Raw genomic sequence first — 22500 nt, 5'->3', positions numbered from 1 at the left:
AAGGCCTGCTGGAGGTCAGGAAAGGATTTAAAAACACACGGAGGGAAGTGAGGGATAATGGGAGTCACTACGGCTGAGTTGGGCTGCTGACTCTGCTCAGAGGTGGTCATGAACTAGGTTGGGGGATCCGGGAGGAACAGGGAAATAAAAGGGAGGAAAGAGGAAAGCGTGAGGCGGAGGAAAAGGATAAACTGATGTTTAAGAGAATTTAACTGGCTGCTAAGAGGTGGATGGGACCTCCAGAAGTGTGGGAATGGAAAAGCTGAGAAAGGCTGGGGATTATCCTGTTGATCGCGTGGTTGAGGAGGAGTTAACAATACACGTATCACAGAAGGTTGAAATCAGAAGCAGATCCTTTTGGTGCCTTCTATAAGTATTTTCCAATTTTCTGCTTCCCTATGGCCCGTTTCTGGGTCCACTAAGAAGGAAAGCACGCAAAAGCTGGTGATAGCCCCATCATCTTTAGGTCAGGTCTTTTCTTCTCTCCACACCAGGTTTAAAACTTCCTACCGCCTGTTCTAAACTCTGCTATCTGATCTTCACTACCAAGGAGTCACCCACAAACTGTCTGCAGCCAGAATCTGTGGGTGTGGGTATGGTGGTGTGAGTCTTGGATTCACTGACTCTGCACTTACGGGGGATTTCCCCACTCCAGAGAAAACTTGAGCTGCCAGTTCATGTTCCTTTTGTGTTGCTGGAAAGTTGCAAAGGTGCTCATCATCTTGGTCATGGAAATCAATGGGAGCTAAGCCCTAAGCAGGAGTTAGGAGCACACACGTGGAGATCAGAGCTTTGGTATTCAAACCAGGAGAAAACCTGCAATGCATCCACTGGAAATATTAATACAAGATTAATTAAGCTTCTGCTTAATTCTTCTGCTAGGCAGATTTGGGCTGATCTACTGTTCAAAGGGAAAATATTCAACTATCTACTTATCCTCACGTCTACTGGAGATCCTAGAAGTATGCACCAGGCCCCAAGGATACTGTTCAGAAGCTTCTGAATTACTTTCTTTTCCTGTCTGTGAAGTACACACTCATAACTCGCCTATTTTTCTATTCGCATTTTCACGGATCAAATTTAGGCCCAAAGTTTGTGCTGTAGAGAGCATATGTATAGCTTTTCTTGGACCCCCGTGTAGAGCACAAGCACAATCTGAGAAAAGAATTTGGCCCATATGAAGGGATTGTCAGGTTTTAAAGATGTGGTAATTACAAGCACACAAGGAAGCCATGAAAGTCTGGATGAAAAATTCAAATGAGCCAGCAAAGACACAAATTTGGCTTTGAACTAGGAAAGCACTTGCTTTGATCCTGATCCTTTTGGGCTGCAACCACAAGTACTGACAACAAGCCACATGTGTATATTGAAGGAGCTGATGGGGCTGACGGAGAGGTGTGTCCACTGCCTGCTCTTGCTACCCTGCACGCTTACATCTGGTGGATATTTTGATATTTGATATTCTTCATTCTATTTGCAACCGGTAGCTTACGGGATTGTGAGCACTGAGGGCTGCAAAGTAGAAAGGTTAAGCGATAAGAGAAGGATGGTGAACACAGTGACACTGAAATTTTGAAAGGAAAATTACTGAGTCTGGGAACTATTCTATAGCAAGTATTTCAATCCTTCTTATCTCTTTCTTTCCCCAAATGGATAACAAAATGCCTCTGGCCCTCTATAGGGTCTCAGGTTTAGTATATCTGTGCTTTTCCAGACTGATTCAGCACACCTCATTTTGCTATTTTAGAACAGTACCTAGGAATTTTCCATAGACTTATTTTGAAAAGTTTCCTAGTTGTTTGTAAAGTGATAAGTGCAGGAATTTGTTTATTTATGAATCACTAGTGTAGTACTCCTGTGGCAGACAACCTGGGGCAGATTTCTGGTGCAAAATTGCTAGAAAGTGTGCTTTTATTAAAACAGTTTGGCCAGAAAAATTGTCTGACCATAGAAGAACACCCCAGTGTAACCATAACTTCGGTAGTTATAGTTAGAGATGGGGTGACGTGTGCTTGTAACAGTTACGTGCAAGGGCAAGGGAAAGTACCGGTGCGGGGAAAGAGGACTAGCTGGGAAGACCATCGCAGCCAGTCCGGTGTGGCAGAGGCACAGCAAGACTTGTCCTGGTTTACCCTTGCAAAAGCTCGCAGCCCCCGAGGTCTGATGCCTGCAGCTGTGTTGAAACCCAGCCCTGGGAAAAATGGCCAGTTTGAAACCAGGTAAGGCGTAAAAAAAGCTCAGCTTCCTAGATGTACTTCTCGTGAGTAGTTTTCAAGCACGAGGATATAGACACGTCCAAAATACTCTTTTCAGAGCCGCGTTCACTCAATGAATCACACAGGATGAGGAGGACAGGTTCGGTCTTTCTGCGTGCCTGGTGTCCCCCGCAGCGGGCCAGGGCACTGTGCCCCGAGAGTCCCCCCCGAAACACACCGTCCCCCGGCTTCCCCCCGCCTCTAAGGGAGCAGCAACTTACTGCTAGCCCACACTAGCTGCAGATTATTCCGACTTCTTCACTCCTCCCCCAAATCCGTTCATATCAGCTTGTATTTTGAGGCTACAGGGGAAGAATCTCCTCAACAGATAACATGTTGAAAATAAATGTTAGCTTCTATAAAAGGTACAAGCTTAAGTATGCCGTGCCCACTGCATTTATTTAAGGATACAAGTTCCTTCAAGCAAAATGTCAATATTTTATTTCCCTCAAACTCTGAAATCGTGTTATTTTAGTTGAGGATTAAATCAACTCTCCGGCTTTATTTGCTAATTGCAATAAACCTTCTCAAAGGAATGTAATTTGAAAGTTGTTTTAAGTGCAGATGGCACTAGGTTTTAGCCTACAGAGTAAAACAGAAAAAATGTTTGTTAATGGTTACTAGATTTGCTTTCCCAAACTCCCCAAGTATTATGTTTTATGAAGGACCGTGGCATTCAGTTATACTTGCACCATGACAATGATAACTAACATGGTGCCACGGAAACCGGAAAAATGCATTTAGGGTTGGGCCTAGGCATCAGAGAACAGAATCAATCTTCCTAATTAACTGCAAATTAGCAATCCCAAAATGAGTGGGATCAACCTGTCTTCACTGGCCAAGAATCATGTTAAGTATATAGCTTCCTCTAAGTGCCTCTAAATTACATTTACGCCTGTATAAAGTAACATTCTTTTAATCTAATGCTGCATTAGTGTCACTGTTCTTAAAGTTATTGCACTGCTTTAAATTTCAGCAGATAGGTAGACAGATAGAAAGATAAACAAATTAATAGACAGTTATGGAGATAGCCTGATATTTTGTTATTCAGGGCCCAGAGTAGCTCATAAATCACACCGAAGCCACAAACAAGGTACTAATTAGCATAAGTCTCTGGAAAGAAAAGTTTCTGTTGAATGGTGACATTCTTTAAGGCCGCTGAGCAGTAGCTATTAATAAAGATAAAAATATCGTAAATGTAGAATGGAAGATAAAACGCAAAAATGGGACGCAGCAGATATTTGATTAATTCCATTCCTAATGATCAAATTTGCCAAATAATGTTAGGCTAAAACTAACATTACTGATATACTGTTTTTACTCTTTAGGGTGTACGATCAAAAAGATCTCGGGTATTGTGAGAGTACAAAGGACTGACCTTGGGTGAATTAGCTTAATTAGTTAATGCTTGTAAAGCACTAGATGGGTGTTAAGTATTAATTAATTATTAATTATTATTGGGTAAAGATGGGATTTGGAATCCCATCGCTCGTACATGTGCCCCATCCCTCACGCCAGGGCTCCGTGGGGCCCCGCCGGTCTCCGCTTGCCTGCGTGTCTCACAAGCCTGAGCAGCGGTTTGGCAGCGAGGGGGAAACGGGGAGATGTCAGGCAGCTTGTCCCGGTGGCTGAGTGAAAAGTTGGACAGAGAGACTTCGTTTTCGAGTTTGTTAGTGTCTTGCTTTGTGATTTGACGAGGGAATTCGCAGTTTTAAGCTGAGCCAAATTCTCAGTGTAAGTTCCCCAAGGAACCGAGGCTCAAGTAAGTGTCCAAGTTTATCTGCATGTAACGTGAGGTTCAAAATGCTTTCCTTTCAGTGTTGTCGTGAAACTACTTTTTTTTTTCCTGCTGCTGCTTTTGCCATTACATAATAAAGGTTGTTATCCGTATATCTTTTATTATCATGATTTATACTGGTTAATATTTAAAGTGAATAGTTAGCGTTTAAATTACAGAGGATCCCTGAAGAGCTCACAAAAAATACTTTCTCAAAATTATTCCGAGGTATCCTTCCTAGTCACCTTTGTCCAGAGCCGTTCTTGATCAAATGTTAGCAATGTTCATTTCAGGTTTTTTTTTTCAGGGTTATTCAAATATTGGTTATTGTAAATCCCACTAATACATTGACTCTCAGGCTAATATTTTCCTTTAATTTTAGTATGATACATAACTATTGGTAAATGACATTGAAAGGAACGTAACATTTAACTACATTTTACTTCACATTAGCATTGTCCAATTTCTCATGTTTTAAATTTTTCTGCCTGGCTGCAGCCTAGAAGAAAATACATGCTGGAATAATTATATGAACAATTTAGATTTAAACATATTGAATAGCAGAAGAGATCATGCCCGCCCATTTGTATTTTTTCCCCCCTTTCTCCATGCTAGTCTGGAAGATGAGTAATTTCTCTCCTTAGAAGCGTACCTAATAGACAAAGCTCTGATGCTGGGAAGGGAGTGAGGGGAGGAAAGCGCTTTATTACTACTGTTCAGATCAATACACAAAAATCTCAGGATGATAGGGTAATTAAAACACGCACAAAGTAATTCATCAACAGCTTTTCACTCGCCTTTGGAACCGGCTTTCTGATCCCTGATGTTTTTACTTGCGGGGATTCCAGACAGCTCCCAGCCGGCGTTTCCCACTTAGCACTGGTTTTCGTTCACAAGCAAGGATTGCGCTGGCCTCGCAACGCTTACGCTCCCTGCTTTTTCATCCCTTCCCTGCTCTTTGTCTGGTGCGAGATGCTACCAAGCAGTGAAATTCACCTCAGAGCTACGGAAAAGGAGAAAGAACAACCTGCGCTCTTTGGCAAGGGAGAAGTTCCGCGTCGGCTAAATGGCTGATAATTTTATGCTGCCGGTTATTACACTTGGATTGTTTGTGAGTGCTCCTCTTAAAAAAAGAAAGAACCACTCCTGCTGTAATGAATAGGCGTAAGAGTGATTGAAACGTTTTGACGGTTAAAAAGAGTATTAAAACTTGCTTTGAGTTATCTCGTGGAAATGTTTCGTTTCAGAGCGGGTCTGCGAGGAGCAGCCTTCGCGCCACGGAGCGCCACTTCCTGCGCTCCCGGCGTCGGCTCTTGCTATTCCTGCTTTGTTTCCCAGACCCCCAAATGTGTCTTCCCTAATGAGAGATCTCCAGTTGTGGCACTTCAAATGAGCAGAGTGCATCTTAGAAAGCATTCAAGTCCATACTGATTAGCAAAAATCTTAAATATAACTTGAGCTGAGCTTGGCTGTTGTTACAGGTAATGAGTGGGGATCCCTGAAAGCAACAGTCGGCTCCTCGTAGGAGCGGACTGTGTATTAATGTAGCAGAGAGGTTAGGAATGATTGATGCACTGAACAGGCTCCAGTTCCTGCAGAAGATTTAACCATATTTCTTTGCTTACACAAAACACAACCCCCCTTCATTATTTATCATTTGCCCTGTAAATACCTGCTGGCCGGTAACGTCCTCGGGTACTGCGTTGTGTTACGATGATGCACGGGGTGTCAGTTACGGATCAGTCCCTTCGTGCTAGGCTAAACATACCGATAAAATAATAGAGCCCCCACCCCAAAACTTTCCCAATCTGCACATCAGTCAGAGCTCGCAGGGAGATGTGAGGGGTGGGGGTGGTTCGGCAGGATTAAGTAACAATAAAACAAACAGTTTAACAGAAGAGCGAGAGTCACTTGCCTAACCAAAGACAGATGGGAGTGATTTGTAGGCACAGGTAGAGGCAAGCTTTAAGGAAGGATTTAAAAGAGGATAAAGGTTAGCTTTACGTGGTTGGCAGGGGAGAACCTCCCCACAGATGACGGGGGACATCAGTACAACCGAACGAAGTTGTAGTTCTCCTCGCTTTGATTCTCCAGCCACTAAATAAATAAACCAGGTTACCAAAGTCAAGTGGAGCAGCACAAGCGCCCATTTCATGAGGGCAGTCCAGCCCTTCTCCAGGAACTTTAAAAATACCGGTGCACTACTTCTGCCGTTCTCCCTGACTGACAAGAGAGTCTTGATGGCAACCACTGGTGACGGAGGCTGCTGCTACCACCTTCCACTAGCCTTAGCAAGGGCTTTACAACGGGCCCCCATTTGTAATCAGATGCTTCTTGTCCTTCGGCCAGCCACTCAGTTTTGAGCAAAACTTTCAAGAAAAGCAAAACTTTAAAAGCAGCTTACACCATTGCAAGTAACTAATTTCAACAAATCAGCATTTCAGTGAAACCTAGCTACGTATATCTGGGAAACTTTGAGCCTAAGTAACTTATGCAAATTTGTCTAGTTGATTTTCCACAGAACTTGAGCTCCTAAGTCACTGTATGCTTTAAAATTTTTTCTTGTTTTTTCCCTTCTTTTTCTTGTATAGACGAACTACACTACTACCCAACAAATTGATGAAACGAAACCAGATTGAGCAGTGTATTTCAGAATTGATAAAAACCAAACAAAATAATACCCACCATTTCTTGAATTTCTTAGCCTGAAAAGTTACTCAGCTTGGTTTCAGATTTTTAAAATCAAACATCCAAAAGGTTCACTCTTGGGATGAAAATAAGCATAAAAATTTCAGCTCAGAATCTAATTATTTCAAAGAGTTATTGGTCACTGAAAATAAGTGTTGCTTAAAATGAATGTCATCCACTATTGCTGTAATAAGAACAACTAATGAATAAGAGGATTATATTAAAAAATAAATAAAAATTATGAAGTTTGATGTGGTGAATGCAGTATACATTCTTCAGTAAGCAAGTTTTAAATGTAATATGATTTTTATTAGAAGTTAATTCGTTCTAGTAATAAACTTGAAACCACGATTTTTGCAACCAAAAATAACAACTTTGCTAAAAGTCTTCTCTGAGCCTTGAAAGCAACGCCCGCTGCAGAAAATATATTTCTATTTCTGATATCTCTTAGTTCCTCCATGTAAAGAAGTGGTTATTGTAGTACTACTTAGCATCACAAAGTATGACATCATTATTATTATTATTATCATTGCCATTTTTAGATGGAATAAGTGAGGTAGAAAGAAGTAAAGTGACCTGCTTAAGCAGCTCAGAGACACAAGGAAGAAAATGCCCCGTGTCTGCTGGGTCCCAGCATACTCTTCACTTGGCTAAACTGCTGCTTTTGCTGGCTGCTATTACAGATTACTTGATCTTAACATTTGAAATTCTAGGATTTCAATAGGATAAGTCCTGTTTGCCCTAGGATACACCTTATTTATTTGCTATTGTCTTATTTGATACAAGTTTGATCTCTTAAAAATAAAAAACTTGTAGAAGTCAGAACAAAAACCATACAAATGCTTGTGTGTTGCAAAGAACAGGAGCTGTATTCATCCATAAATACGAATTCTGTAGGGGACAGCATTTTTTCCCCTCATATAGAATCCATTAAGACCTTTTGGTCTTAAGGATTTGTACAGCCAGACTATCCTTTTCTCCGAATCTTATTCTCTGTCATTGATCATGAATGTGAACAACCTGATTTGTAGATATAAGAAAAGTCATGCAATGAAGAAGATCTGCTGGCATCGGGTCCGCATTCTCAGCTGACTCACCTTCGTATAGTTAGTGAAAATAAACACGGAGCCAATTCATGCGGTTCTGTACTCAGACAGGCTTCCTCTGATCTGAGCAAGGCCGGCAGGAGCTCCTCAAGGATGGAGGTAGCCACCATGGTGATGTGGGAGTTGTACCATCACTGAACTTCCCTGCCACGTAGTGGCACGGGCAACCACGCTGGTCCTGGTCCTGGTGAAACTGCCCCTATTCCTGGTGCTGTGAGGCAATTCTTAGAGCAGGATATGTACCACTTCACTTGGAGGCTGCACCTGACTCCATGTCCGGTTGTGAAGATTATGGATGCAACTCTCCTCTGCCTTTGCTCTAGTTCAAGCATTGCAGTCAACACCAGTTTTTACACAAACGCTTTTGCTTACATACATATTTTGTAGTTTTAGTAAAGAGAAATCTGACAGGACCTGAGAACAAAAACCAAAAACTTACAAATTCTGAAGAGAAAAATTCTTGTCTCCTCACCTCCGTGCTTGAACAGTTCACAAAGGGCTGACTGCCTTTTCATCCAGCTCACCAAAAATAGCATTATTGTAGACTGTACTGAAGTGTAAGATGTGTCAAAAAATATTTCACTGAAAAATGGACAGGTAAAAAATTTGGACAAGGACCATATCCAACCCACATCTAACCTAATAAGAAAATAAATTCTGAATTCTCCATAGAACAGCTTGGGTTTTGGCTTTGTAATTTCAGTATTATGGCCTAAGAGATTAGGAACAAGAAATCAACCAAAAAGCTCAAAGCAATATACACTTAAACCAGAAATATTGTCTCAGACCTAGCTATGTAGCACTGTGACCATGAGCTAATGTATTAAATCCTCCTTAATTCAGTAAGTACTTGAGTAATACCTTTGCAAAATTTTTCACACTTCCAAACAGAGTTGACATGGTTTTCATGGAGCAAATTGGAAACACTAATTGTAAGAGTACATGTAGGACTTGTTTCACATCGCAAACCTCACAGTTATTGACTTGCTGTGATAGCCAGTCTCAAATGTTGAAGTTGGTATGCCCGACTTAAAGCAGAGCTTGGGTTCATCAGCTCTGTGACAGACCACAAGGTAGGGCACAGGGACAATCTCAGGTAGAATAACTTAAAGTGTGAATATACATGATATCAGCTGTTCCTTAGTAATGAGCTGTGCATGCTCTCCAAAAGAGGAAATGAGATTTATCTCATTCAAGAGGTAAATTGTCCCAGAAATGCTGCATTTACCATGAAGAGAGAACATGCATATAAGCAATCACCGCAGAGTGGCTGTCAAGATGCAAGTGCACGTTATACTTCACCTCATGGTAAGTTGTGTGTCCATAACCTGTTTTCTGAGTCTCCTAAGATGGACAAGATTACATTTGAGACTGAGCCTGCTTTGCTGGGATTGTCACCTCTAGTGTCTGGAATACAAATGCAGTCAGGAAGTGGTGGATGAAGTAAAAGGTAGAAGGGTTTCTCAATTTTTTATTAGTTTGATTCTTCAGATTCCAGCAGGGCCAAGCTTTCACCTAGCTGTGCTAAGAATGAATTTTTTCTAATCTTGATCCTATTTCTATTCCAGATATGGGTGGACAAATGATTTACTATTCCTCAATAAGGGAGCACTCATCACCTAAACCTCAGTAAGTGACTGGCAGCACATTGCTAGTCCGATCTCATTACACAGTAAACTAAGTTTGCATAGACCCCTTCTTGGGGGACAAATGCAAGAGGTAAGTTGAGGAATGTACTTTCTAACCTGGCATCAAGCATGAAAGACAAGTGGAGAATGTGCACGGAGCGGTGTGGGGTGATTAATAGTTATTGCCAAAGGATGCTACAGTCTCATGGACTCATAACCCAAAACTTGGTTTGGACTGAACTTCTAAGGATAGAAACTAGAAACAGGGAATCATTACTCTGATTTTGGGGAAGCAGACTTGGGCCCAAGTTCATCCAGCATAACGTAAAGCATTGGAGAGTCACTCCTACCGACAGCAAAGCAAAGTAGGTACTTCCACAGAGCAAGTTAACCTGTGATCCAAACTGCCCTCTGAAAGTGTTCTCCATCCATGTTGATTATAAAAGGGTACCTATGCTCCTAATTTAAGTGCCCATTTTAGCTGCTTAATGCTAGATTGAATAAATGTCAACTAGAACCAAGAAAATGAACCGAAAGCATAGGTCACATTTTGCAAAGTATTACGTAGGATATTATGTGGACCTTAACATAGAGCAGCAGAATTTCAGTAACACAGTGTCAAACTGGGGGCTTCTCATCAGCAAATAAAAGAATAGACAGGCATGTCAACAGTTTTTCAGAAACAGACAGAAGACAAATGGCAAAGGCAGGAAAGGTAAGAACTAATCCCCACTTTGCAGTATCGGACCACTGCAGTAAACTGTCCCTGGAGCTAAATGTCAGCCCAGCATAGAAAGATAAATCAAGGTCATTTCTTCGGGGATCAGCCTTCTGCAATCCAGAAGAGGGACAATAGATGGGCAAGAGATCAGTTAAGAGAAACACCAGCTAAGCAGGAAACACTGCGTAGCAAAGGTGGCATGGACCTACAGCCATAATGCATAGGCAAGAGCCCAGCAATAAAATTGACATGTAAAGCAACAGCAAAGAAACAATCACTCAGAGCTCATATACAGTATCTGAAAAGAATCATGACAGTACTAAAATGACTAAATGTAACTACAAAATGTCATCCAGAACTCCCTGCCAGTACCAGGATAAGGGGGACTTAGGAAGATCCATATCTACCTTCACATTGGAGCTACCTTCACCTGATGAGAAGAGATATATAAACGGAATCCCAGCGTAAAACCAACCAACAGTATGAAGATAACAGCAAAGCAGAAGAAAAAAGGAATATCCAGGGAAATAAGAGTTGGAAGACTTGCTCAAAAGCCAGCACACTTGAGGTACTTTGATGTCTCAGGAGTTGCAGGAGATAGCATGGATGCCATGCCTCTAGACTGAACTATATGCTAGCAATTTCTGGTCCTCTGTTGAATGCTTATTGGCACAAAAGTCACAACAGCTAGTAACTGTTAAATATAAAACGGTAGTAATTCACTGGAACTCAGAGGAAAAATCATAAGCAGAAGGAGTTTGGAGGTGGCCCCAGGAAGTCATTCTGCATTACACGTGGTGTGAAGCCTAGCTGGTGCCGCAGAAGCTCTGTAGGTAGTTCTTCTGATAGACAGCCGGATTATTTGGGGAGCACTTTGTGTACCAGCAGACAGTACATGAAACAGCTATTAACTTCATTCGTTCCCCAGCCAGGAACAGGGCTAAGCAATCTCCTACCACGCCATGCGAGTGCTGCGTCATACTTCAGCCATCAGGAGGCGCTTACAGAGTCAGGAGCCGTCAGCAGCCGCGGCTGCCTGGAGTCAAAGCGCATCACCTCCGCGACACATCGGAGCGTGGAAGGCTCATAAAGAGAGTGCCCCTGGGCCACTCCCAAATTCAGGTCTTCTGCGTGGCAGTACTGCTGAACCACTGAGATGGCTTCACCTTAGCTGTCAGAACCGGGGTGTTTCGCTGTCTGCATAGAAACCCACCATATTCAGGCTGTCTAAAAAAAATAAAAGTACATGGGGAGCAGGGGGCAAGAAGTGCAAAATGATGCTTCCCCCTCAGATAGCACACCTCTCAAACTAACCACTCACAGGGGAGCCAGGTGTCATTTCTGACATATTATTTAGCCTCTCGCTCGTTGTTTTATTCTTTTCTTTTTCTAGATAGATGCTGTTTTACTAATTAAGGAAAATGAAATTCCCAGTGCTTGGAATTCAGGGGTGGCCTCCTCTGTGAGCCAATCTCACCGTTCTCCATGAACAATTTAAAAATAGAATCTAGTTGGGTTTGTTGTTTGGGTTTTTTTTGTTTCTTTTAATTGGTATCACTTTGTCTAGCACACAAACACACATGGCTGTAATTTAGTGAACTGCAGTCTTCCTCTTGTGGCAAATTGATAGGATAATTTTATTATGAGTGGAACAATGACTACAGGGAGTGAGGGAGAATCTCGGAGAACTACACATAATTCGGTTGACTAAATGTAATACTTGCATTATATCAGTAGGTAATGAAAACAGTGCTGAACACTCGCAAAGCCTAAACCATTTCTGATTCCAGCTCCTGTCAAAAGGCCACCCCATAAATCATACCTGAATTTTATTTAATGTCAGGAGCCAGTAATCTGACAGAGTGCAATGAGGTGTTTGGACCAAAAGATGTATACCAAGTCATGTGCTCCATAGTCTTTGTTATCACAGGGTCACATAATCCATCTATGGATTTTAATAAGTAACTTATTATGTTCCCTTTAGTGTTAATTATTTTACACATCACTTGTTCCTGGTTTATTGACACTATTTTAATATCTTTATCCCATAAAATTACCAGTATAGCCAATCAGTATTAATTACAAATGTGTAGCCTGTGGAGAGTTCTGTTATTTCCTTTTCGTGCCAAAATGTAAAAGACACAACAGGGTCAACACCACATTAGACCTTGATTGTTTTTGCGGTGAGGCCAGTCTCCACCAGCCTTGTTAGTGACAGCAAGGTCAGTGAGCAGAGTTATTGATGATTTTTGATCAGCAATTTTCAACTGATTTTTCTCTTTTTACTGATTTTCTTTCTGCGCCTGAAGAGGGGTCAGATCCAAAACAGTCTGGGGTTCATCCTGCAAGCTGCTGCTAGTCTGTAAGGGAATGCACAAATACCCTGCAGGAATGGGATCTAAATACCTAACCATTATCTGTATGGAAAACAATACAAATCTGTTATTTTAGTTAATGGAAAATGGTTTTCCTCATTCCAAAACCTAGTATTTTGCACAAAGTTTTTCAGCCGCTTTAAAAATTGTGCTGCTTACTTACGTTTTAAAGGATTTTTAATTAAAGCACATGATCTTAAACGTTATAAAATAATATAATAACACAATTTTATAAAATACAAAGTTTTAACCAAACACATACCCTTTTAACCACCCCTTCTGTAATAAGAATAATGTTTTGTTTTGTCCTCTTAACTGAGGGTGAAGGAGTGTTTTGCATTTCTTGGAGGAAGGTGAGTCTGATCAGCTTATTATTCTGAACCCTGGCTCATTCAATTTTCTCACGAGCTTTTGCACAAGTCAATTTTGCTTGCATGGACGTTTGTGGGTAAATTCGTTCCAAGCCCGTCCACTTAGCAATAAAACAGTGTTTTTTGGGATGGAATGAGCGGGCAGAATCGTCACGAGCGGCTTCCTGCTTTGTCCCAAGCGCTCGTGTCAGGACTTTCCTGTTGGTGGATCCAGGCTGGCATAAGCCCTGGTTCCTGTAGCTCCCTACCTTATTCCACCGCTGACTTGCTTGTTAACACGCTGGTAATGTATGAAGGCAAGTACAAATATCGTACCGCGTTAGAAATACGCAAGAAATTCAAATTTCCTGTACTGTCCTTTCCCCTCACGGCCAGCGCGGAGGCTGAAGGAGTCTCTAATTGCAACCCTCCAAGCGAGGAGTGAACAAATATCCCCAGAACATAGTTACTCAGTGTTTGTGAAAACAACATGGAGGACCTGTCACAAGTAACAGAAACCTGTTGAATGAGATAAAAGATAAAAGGCACTGTCGAATCCAAAGTCGCGTAGGCTTTGCGGTTCGAGGGCTGAGTTCCACGCGGGATGGGTAGGAATATGACTGTGATGCTCAGCGCTCATGCGTGAGCTTGGCTAGAATAAGAGATGCTTTGCCCTGGCAGGGTTCTGGGAGAACGTTGGCACAAGGATGTTTCTCCTCCAGCTTTCTGACTTGCTCCTTGAGCACAGGCCTGGCTCCCCATCTTGTTCTTCCGTAGACTCATGTACTAGGATCTAGGTATTCCACTAATTTCTGATTGTTGTGCTGTTCCTTAATATATACCTGTGTGCATATGGAGTTACTGTTCTCCAGACGAGATGGACTTTTAAAAATCTTATCTTAGCCCATATCCCATTTTTCTGCTATCACTAACAGTGATATTTCAGGGAAACACCCAGTGCAAGAGAACTGGGGGGGGAGTAAAATTCTCTCTGTTTTTGCCAACTTGCCTCTCCCTAATTCAGTAAGTTGTTCCCACGCTGTCCATGAGAGAATGAAAACATGATAACATCCTTCCTTTTGTTAGTAAAACTGTTGTACAGCTACTTTCATGGAGACAGTGATCAGAAATCAGGCCATGTGGCTGAGACAACCAATGGAAAAATGGAAAAAGTGAATAATGATGCATACAGGGAACTGATTTTGCAAGCAGTCTCAAACTCAGATTTACTTAGATGAAACACTCACTGAGTAATCAACAAATTCACAAAAAGGAAAAAAACCCAACCCTGCCTGAATAAACTCATTAAGAAGAGATTTCTTCACTCTATCCCTAATCATGTGTTTCTATTATTTACAAATTCCTGGGCAAAAATGAAACAGTATCGGGAAATAATGGACCCTGCATGGTCAAATTGCTGGTGCATATGAAAAGGGGAAGGGGGAACTGCAGCAGGGTTTGATCCTTCACCCTTCACAGCACAAATCCCACCTATTGAATCACAGAATCATAGAGTGGTTTCTGTTGGAAGGGACCCTAAAGGTCATCTAGTCCAACCCCCTGCCACGGACAGGGACACCTTCCCCTAGATCAGGTTGCTCAAAGCTCCATCCAACCTGACCTTGAGCACTTCCAGGGAGGGGCCATCCACAGGTTCTCCAGGCAACCTATTCCAGTGTCTCACCACTCTCACAGTAAAAAAATTTCTTCTTAATATCTAATCTAAATCTACCCTCTTTCAGTATAAACCGTTACCCCTCGTCCTACCACTACACTCATTGATAAAGATTCCCTCCCCATCCATGCTGTATGTCCCCTCTAAGCACTGGAAGGCTGCAATAAGGTCTCCCCAGAGCCTTCTCTTCTCCAGGCTGAACAAATCCAACTCTCTCAGCCTGTCCTCATACAAGAGGTGCTCCAGCCCCCTGATCATCTTTGTGGCCCTCCTCTGGACCCGCTCAAGCAGGTCCATGTCTTTCCTGTGCTGGGGGCCCCCAAGCTGGATGCAGGACTCCAGGTGGGGTCTCATGAGAGCAGAGCAGAGGGGCAGAATCCCCTTCCTCGCCCTGCTGGCCACGCTGCTTTTGATACAGCCCAGGACAGGGTTGGCCTCCTGGGCTGTGAGCGCACGTTGCCGGCTCATGTCCAGCTTTCCATCCACCAGCCCCCCCAAGTCCTTCTCGGCAGGGCTGCTCTCAATAGGCCAGGGTCCTTGTGGGTTTTCAGGATGGTGAAAAGCTGGCAAATGGCATGGTGGCTGCTGTTGCTCTTCAGAAACACGCATCCTTTCACTGACTTGAGAGAGAAACCGCATCTTTTGGCAAGCACCTTTGAACGATGCTCTTTCTGAACTACAGGCCACTTCCTCGCATAAGTACTGTGCTGAAGCCACCACGCTGGTTTGCCAATTTATTTATTTCTTTACCTGGGATCTTTTGCCACATTTGCATTCTGCTTTCTTGAGATAAAAAACTAATGTTAACTCACAGCACCACCACTCCCTCGCTAATTGCTGTTAAAGTTTTTTTGCTTATCAGTGTTTTTCAAGGAAGTTCACAACTCGAGAGGTCAGCTTTAAACAGACTGAAACATCAACTTAGAGTGACTAATATGAAAGATAAGATATGTCTGGAAACACATGGAAAATGTAATATCTCTTCCTTGTTTACCTTGCGAGGTATAAAAAGAGGAATAAAAACTGCTTGTGTTCCCAACCAAATGCTAGAACAAAGCAAGCCTCGGACAAGGGCTGGGACACAGCAGCAAGTCTGAACTGAATGAATAGTCAGCAACAATGATTATGAGTCACATATAAAGAAGGGAATATGTTTTCTACTACAAACACAATAAAACAATGAAGCAGGAAATGGAACTTGAAGCAAGCACAGCAAAAATGTTCTGAAACAGAAATTTTAACACAGTGCTTTCTCTATTTTCTCTGCTGATAGTTTGCCGGGGTTTTTTTAGGGTTTTTTTTGCAAGGGAGGAAATCTGGAATTGTTCACACTGAAAAGAAGATATATTTCTCTCTTCGCTGGTAATCTATAAAATCTCCTGCAAGAGAGCTGGAAGTCTGACTAGGAAATCCTCTCCTGTCATGCAAACTCTCTTATTCTGACATTTTTCTGTTTCCAAAGCCCTCCAAACCATGTGAAGCTGCAGAAAATATAATTACAATAAATCTCAAAAACTTACGTTGTATTTTCATTTATGAACTGTGAAGTATTTATATTAACAAGATGATTTTGCTCCAGCGTGAAGTGTCAGGTAAGTATTACTAGACCCTTTCTCCTGCAGAGGGGAGAACTGAATCAGAGAGGAATTAACTCTCAGAGCAGTGACTAATTCTTACACGTTTTGAATCTCAAGGATAAGCCAAGGAGAGCTATTAGAGTATATCACACTGGGAGAAGTAAAAAAGCTTAACCTTTTGGAAATTCTTCAGTGGAGGGTTCAGGCCCAGTGCTATATCCCTGAATTCCCTCCCTCCACCGGGCTTCAGGCCGGGAGCAGAGGAGGGGACACAGATGAGGAGGCTGCTTGAGAATTCGCAGGGGACTGTTTGGGCTGCGAGAGCTGAGCAGGACAGCAGCACGGGCTATCGAGAAAAAATGCCACAGAGGAGATGCCTCGGCAGGAAAAAACAACAGATGTGGGAGAGGAAGAAAATTCACCTTTATTGTGTGTTAGGGACTTAAATACTCAAACAGATTCACACAGTCAGGCCACGTCACAACCAGAAACAAATTCCCTGTCTTCCAGGTGCCACCTCAACTCGTTTTTCTTTGGAAACCTCCAAGGAAAAACTCCCCAAGAACAGCGAGGCAGCAGCGAGGCCCCGTGGCTGTATTCTGGAGTTCTCCCTCCTTTCTCTACCCTGCAACTTGGCACCACCTCGGCTAACAAAAACCAGCCTTCAAACAGAAATAGTAAAATATTAGCCACTTTCAGACAGTTTATTTTCTACCCCAAGTCTTTTGGGTGAGCAGTAAAGGCTTAGAAAACGCCTCCTCGAGCAAGCCCAGGGAGACGTATTGCTGTCAGTAGGGACCAAGTCTCCTGTGGGTCATTGCCTGCAGTGGTAGCCCAAGAGAAAGGGGACCTTTTAGATGTGCAGAAAAGAAAATTAAGGAGGGAAGGGAGAAGATGTTTCCAACACATGGAAGCTAATGGAAAATATACTGTGATAACAATACATTTCCTGATTACAGGATGATTTCTGTAGGTTTGGATAAACCTGCCAAGCAGAAGAGAACGGAGCAAGCATGGTCTCTGTTAGAAATACTTCTACATCGAAGCGCAGAAAGAAGGACCTGTGCCCAGTGCATGATTTGTAGACAGTGGGATTTATTATCCTCTTTCCTGATAAAGCTTCGTTGTATATCTGAATAGGGCAATTAAACGATCTGAACTGGGGCTGTAGGGTATATGCTGGGGATGGCCATATTTCTCCCCTCCCCAATGAATATGGCTACCTGCCTATTTTTGTGTGAGTTTATTTGAATTACACAAACTCGGTACATTGCTTTATTATTCTTCGTGCAATCAGGATATGACAATACTTCAAAGAAATACGTATCCTGTGATAATATAGTGGAGATGCTTATTTCAGACTTCCTTCACGCAGTAAAATGATGAGGCGCAAAGGAGCTAATAGAGTTGAACTTATGGGGTTTCTATTAAATCTCTACTCAGAGCTGGCAGACCTTTCCCCTTTCCTCCCTGCTTTGTTTACTTTTAAAAGACCCTGGTTGTTGAGTTATTTGCACAGCGTTGGAAGCAAATCTAAATTTTTTGGAAACAGCATTACTTTGAGCAAGGGTTACTTTTTCCAGAAATGCTCATCTGACACAGCGGGGGACAGAGGCACAATGGCTACAGTACTATCAAAATCGTAATTTTAGTGTCAGAATGGGCATTTCCCCAATCGGTCCCAACGCTTCTAAACAGAGGAAGCTGGCAATGCTGCTTCTCTTTCCAAACACAAGTGGTGCAGCTGCACACTCAGCACTGATACATCCAGCTTCCTCCCACACCCCTAATTCCAGACACAGAGAGACCTTTTTTTTTTTTAAAACTTGCACCAGCGCTAATCAGGAAAACTGTGCTAAAGCCAGTGATGTTTCACCAGCAAAAGCAAAACTGCAAGTAAGTGGAAAATCAAGTCTTTTTGAAATTCGTTTGACTTACTGTACAATCTTTCTGGTTCAACCTGAAGAACATGATTTTTGAAAGGGCCTCAACCTGGCCTCCTTTCCTAGAGGTGCAATTTTGCATCTGCAATCAGTTAAAACCACAATTAATTACAGTCATAAACCTTGCCAATTACACATCCAAATGTCTGATTTGTGGAGCAGTGGGGTAGTTAAGCAACCCCATATAGGACTCGCATTGAAATTGAACTTTGAGCCTGGATAAAAAAGTTAGTATTGAAAATTGAATGCTGCTTGCATTTTTCTATATTTTATGCTTTGCTCGCTCTTTTGGTTTTTGTTTTCAGCCAGCAATGATGGTGTGACTGTGATGACAGGGAGAAAAACTATGAGCTACATCAGATCTAGCTAGAGACAGAACTAGCTGGAGACACTACTTGGAATGGATTTGGCTTTATTTGTTAATATCTGTATCGGTGATGTTTCCACCATGGCTCATCCAAAATGTCATAGTTGGGAGACAAAACAGTAATAAAGGAAATTTTCCCTGAAGGATAGCTGGACTGGAAATCTATGGCTCTGCATCACACTAGCCACAGGTTTGCTAAGAAAAGCCTTGTAAGGCACTACTACATGAAGTAATTTGAAAGTTGAAGCAATGAATACAGTATAAATAATCGACTTTTTGGAGAGAGAGTGGGGGCAGTTGAGCTTGTGTTTAGTGGGTGGATCCAGCAGATCTATTACTGGCAGAGGAGGTTGCATCAGTAAAATCCATCTTCTGAAACAAAATGTTTCTTCTTTAGACGTGGTGACACTATATAGAAATAGCATATTCACACAGCAGCTATTCATATTATATTTATAAACATAAGAAATTGCTGACTAGAGAGAGGCTCTTTGGTTCATCAAGCCTTTTCTTTCAGTATATTTCATCCTCACCTCCGTGGTTTATCACTATCTCCTTCAGCCCTTTCTCTCCCGAGATAAAAACGTCCAGCTGTCTCTTAAACTCATTTAGATTACTTGCTTCGCTGGCCAATTATTCCATATGTTTACTACTGTTTCAAGCAGAATTATTTTACTCAATTCCCAGTTTACTCTTGATTTCCTAGATTTGCACTGTGTTTCCAAGGTCTTGGACTACTGATTTTAACAAGTATTTGTTAATCTTTTGCATTGTTAGAAAACATATAGAAAATTTTTGTATTCTTAGAAGCCACAATTAGGTCAGGAGTCAACTTTTCTATGAGCAACAGAGGTAGATCAAGGCTAAATCCAGGACTTAGCTTTATTTTCCTCCTGAGTTTATAACCTCTTCTTTTTTCAATGAGTCCCTCCAACTTCTCACCCCACCGAGGTGTCTATTGTCTCCCTGAGGCAGGGACCCCCACAGAAACAAGTAGGTTCATCTCAGAGGCACCCACCATTTTTTTCCTTGCCAGTGAGAAGAAACCTTTCCTTTCTGGAATTTTGTCATAAATATTTTGTTAAAGGGACAATATAAAAGCTGAGATACAAGAGAAGGTGCAGTGACTCCCAGATCACTTCTCACTTCGTTATAGCACTCTTCGCAATACCTGAATGGCGTCTGTTACCCGTACGGTTTCTGCTCTCTGCTGTACCTCTATGGTATCTACTACAAATATCGTCTGATGTTGCAACAGCAGTTGAGATTTCTCATGCAAGTTACAGGTCCTCTTAACTTCCCCAGCAAGGGGAGGGTTCCTTAGGCCTGATGATAGTGGGGAAGACACATTCCCCCTCTGTGTTAGGAGGGATGATATTCTCCTTAGAAGCTTATCTTTCATCAGAGTGACACCTACATAAAACCTTAGGTGGAATTTTGTTACCAATTGCTGCAAACCAAACCACATGGTTCAGTTCATGAACCTTTCATAAGCTAAACCCTGCAGCGTTTACATAGCATTACCAGACACATAATTAAAAAAAAATAGTTGCTGCAACTGAAAGTCTACAAAAAAATAGCATCTCATTAAGAATGTGCCCAAGGGCTGGAGTCTGGGGTTTGGGTTTGGCTCTGGCACTTTTCCCCCAAAATCAACAGGCCTCCACCCTGTCTTAAGATTTAATTCTGGGTCTTGGTGACTGACCTAACTGCTGTTGGGGTTTCCTCATGAAACACATGGGCTTGATTCTTTCCTCATTTACATAGTAAACATGAGGAATAATGTTGTTTGGGAGATCTCCATCACAAATGAATAATTTTTTACATTTTCAGTTTGTGGACTTTTAATTTTCCATAGCATATTTACATAATTTTCTACGGAGCACACTTTAATCTACTGACGTGAGACTTGCTTTTTTCCTTATCTATCTTCTATGGATCTGCTTGATCCAAGACCCTTTCCAAGGCCTGGTTTCCATGTACTCAAAAATATTTCCATATATAAATTAAAATCTCAAGGAATTTTAGGAAAAATTCAGTGAAAATATTCTGAATAAACATTTTAATGTTTTCCAGTCAGGAGCTATCCAGAAGAAACCATCTGCTGCTTAAAGTAAGCAAAACATTCATAGTTATCAGTTGCTTTTTGGAAAAGATCAATAATATCCTAAGCAAGTGATGAGTAAATCTCTAAAAACGGGTTTGCAACCTTTCTGATTTTCAAAGTCGTAAAACATTTCCATTGAAGATGTGTAGTGAATTTAAGCAACTGAAGTAGGCTGGGATTTTAGTCAATTTTTACGGGCCGCTCAGGAATAATCCAGAGATTCCCAGATGGCAGACTACAGGTTGAAAACCGCTGATCTACAGATATCATTTGGATAATCCTCCTAGGGTTTTAATATTCAGCTACACTTGAACACTGTCCAAATGGAAGTGTAAGACCGAGAAAGTCATGAGCACCTTCTTTATTTGAGATTTGTCATATATCTAGACTGAGTGAATAACGATATAAAGCCTATAAACAAATGAAAATTAAAAATAATTTAAAAGCTGAAACTGTATAGTGTCTAAAAGGTTCTGCAGATATTGGCTTTACAGAAATACAAGGAAAGAGAGAGGTAAAAAAGATAGCTGAGCTGCTTCAATTTCAAATAAGGTTAACTTAGGAATCAAATTAAATTTTCTAATGCATACTTCTAATGTTTTCCTCAATTTCTCATTATTTTCTACAGGACCATGGCCGTAGTCAAAGTGTTGCACTTAATCCTTACAGCAAGACCTCTATAAGTTAGTATTTTCTGTCCCCAAAACAGTTATTCCCTCCAAGATGTTCATTTACTAAAACCAAACATATCCTCACTATATTTCTTAAAAACAGTGAATCAGTAAGTCATTACTTATTTTTTAAATTGAGCTTCTTTTTCCTAAAGCTTAGGTTTTAGTTCCCTAAAAACCTAGGGTGTAGGGCTTCTTACCTGCTGTCAAACTATCTGTCTATCTCTTATCACCCATCCCTCCGAAAAATAAATAAAAAGAATTCCATCCCTTCTCATTAAAACCAGGTATTCTTTTTTTAAATGTTACCTGGACCTGGAAACGGCAAAGTCTGAATTTCAAAGTCATATCAGGTATGTGAGCAGAATTCTGCTCTGAAGGGTCTACATAACAAGTTACAGCATTAACAGTAAGCACACTACAGCGTATCAGCACCCTGGAAAAATGCCTGAACCTTTCACAAGTATTTTCTTTCTCCTTTACAGCTTTTACCTTCGCTCTCTCACCACAATCTAACAGGGTGCTCAAGCATGCTGCCAACTTCGAGCACATTAAGAACTCCCTCTGCGATATGTGCGTACAGTATTTTCAAATATAGCATCACACATACACATGGCTGAACCCGGACCTATGTCTGGAAACGGGATTCCCGTTCAAGGAGCGCTCCGTTCCTGTCTTCAGCCTGATTTCAGAAAAGTACTCGCATTTAGGAAAGACTTTTAATCATATGCTTGAGCTTCATTCAAAACAATGAGAAAGATGTGTGCAAGCGCCTAACTCTCAGAATACTAGAGCGTGTGATCCACTGTTTAAAATAATTACAATAAAACTAATTTAATAATTTTGCTATCTTTTATCCTTTTTCTTCTATTGCCAATTCTTCTTGCATCTTTTGTCTGCTGCAAATGCTTTAACAGACTGCAGCAACGATGCTTATAATACTCTTTGTCCTTCATTGTCAATGCACATTTTTAGCTTTCTTCTGCTTATTTTGCCTCATATATTCAAGCTGGACCAGACTTGCTTTTATCAGCCTTGCCCCTTGCAATTTTTGCTACACTCTGCAGCTCTACTCAGTTACAGTGGTTTCTTTGTCTTTCCATCAATTGAGATGTAAAAACGGTAATTTAGGAAGGTGGGAGGATATGGAGTGGGAAGTGAGGATGAGGAAATCTTCTTCAAAAAGTTTTCCCTGTTTTTTACCTTGTCATGCAGCCTTATATAAAAACAGCCTCCCCTGGCCATGGCAGGCCAGGCTAC

At 41.5% G+C, this 22500-nt stretch overlaps 1 protein-coding gene across 1 annotated transcript in view; it reads right to left on the bottom strand.

Moving 5' to 3' along the window:
- The window catches only part of MEIS2 (Meis homeobox 2), a 122833-nt gene that overhangs the window by 36797 nt on the left and 63536 nt on the right, over window positions 1-22500 (bottom strand). The gene's annotated exons all lie outside the window — the stretch shown is intronic.

The sequence above is a fragment of the Phaethon lepturus genome, unplaced genomic scaffold (genome assembly GCF_000687285.1).
Source record: "Phaethon lepturus isolate BGI_N335 unplaced genomic scaffold, ASM68728v1 scaffold1215, whole genome shotgun sequence".
NCBI classification, from domain to species: Eukaryota; Metazoa; Chordata; class Aves; order Phaethontiformes; family Phaethontidae; genus Phaethon; species Phaethon lepturus.
Note: the sequence above shows the minus strand (reverse complement) of the source record. Positions and strands in the feature narration are given on the sequence as shown.